Consider the following 1,176-nt stretch of genomic DNA (forward strand, 5'->3'; position numbering starts at 1 on the left):
TCACTTGAAATCATTCCCCATCCACCCCACAGCACTGATTTTGCCCCCTCAGAATTCTTTTTGCTCCCTAAACTCAAAGAACATCGAAAAGGTACACTATTTTGTGTCCCTTGAGGATGCCAAAACTGCCATTTTTGCCGTGGTGTAAGCTGAAGAGCACAGAATTCTTCAGGGAAGGTTACAGAAATGGAAATACCTTCACAAGCATATAGACCTAGGGAGCAGGTAGGTAGATAAACGATAGTTTCATATTTTAATGTTTTTGGTTAATAAAGGTTTCTATAATTTTGCAGCGATACTTTTTGGCTTACCTCGTATGTATTTAGGTCTCTGTTGTTGCTGTGAAGTGCCATCCAGTCAGCTCTGACCCATAGCGACCCTGTATAGGGCTTCCAAGGAGCAGCTGGTGAGCTTGAACCACCAACCTTGCAGTTCAAACAGTTTTGCAGTCTGGTGCATTAACCCACAGTGCCACACCAGGATTTAGGTCTCTAGTTGACAAAAATGTTTGTGCTCCACCGCTGACCTCAGATTAGCAGTCCCAACCCACCCCAATGGTGTCACTAGGACTGGGGTCACCCAGTGTGGTCACTCACGATGTCACTTTCCTGAAGGACCTCCTCTTGTACCAGACCATACAGAATCTTTAGCAATGTCTAGATCTGTTCTGGAAAAGTGCAGCCAGAGTGCTCCTCGGAGGCCAAGATGGTTAAACTTTGTCTCTCATACTTTGGACATATTGTCAGGAGGGAACAGTTGCTGGAGAAGAATATCATGCTTGGTAAGATGGAGGGTTGGAAAAAAAGAGGAAGACCCCCAACGAGATGGATTAGCCAGGTGGCATCATTGATGGACTCAAGTGTGGCTTCGGTAGTGAGGTTGGCTCAGTATCGGACATTGTTTCATTCTGCAGTGCATGGGGTCGCTATGAGTCGGTTCCGACTCAATGGCACCTGACAACAGAATCAATTTTAATCATAGAATAATATGTGATCAATATAGTTGTAAATGTCATGGCTATAATATTTTTAGATCGTATCCATACAAATGACAAAATTATTTTATAAAATCTTTCTATGTTGAATTGCAACATTGATTACAACATTATTAGTAACTGAGCAAACACCTTTAAGATCTTTCTCATTCTTTTCCTTTAATTACTACTTATTCCCCTCC

The sequence above is a fragment of the Chrysochloris asiatica genome, unplaced genomic scaffold (genome assembly GCF_000296735.1).
Source record: "Chrysochloris asiatica unplaced genomic scaffold, ChrAsi1.0 scaffold00025, whole genome shotgun sequence".
Lineage (NCBI taxonomy): Eukaryota > Metazoa > Chordata > Mammalia > Afrosoricida > Chrysochloridae > Chrysochloris > Chrysochloris asiatica.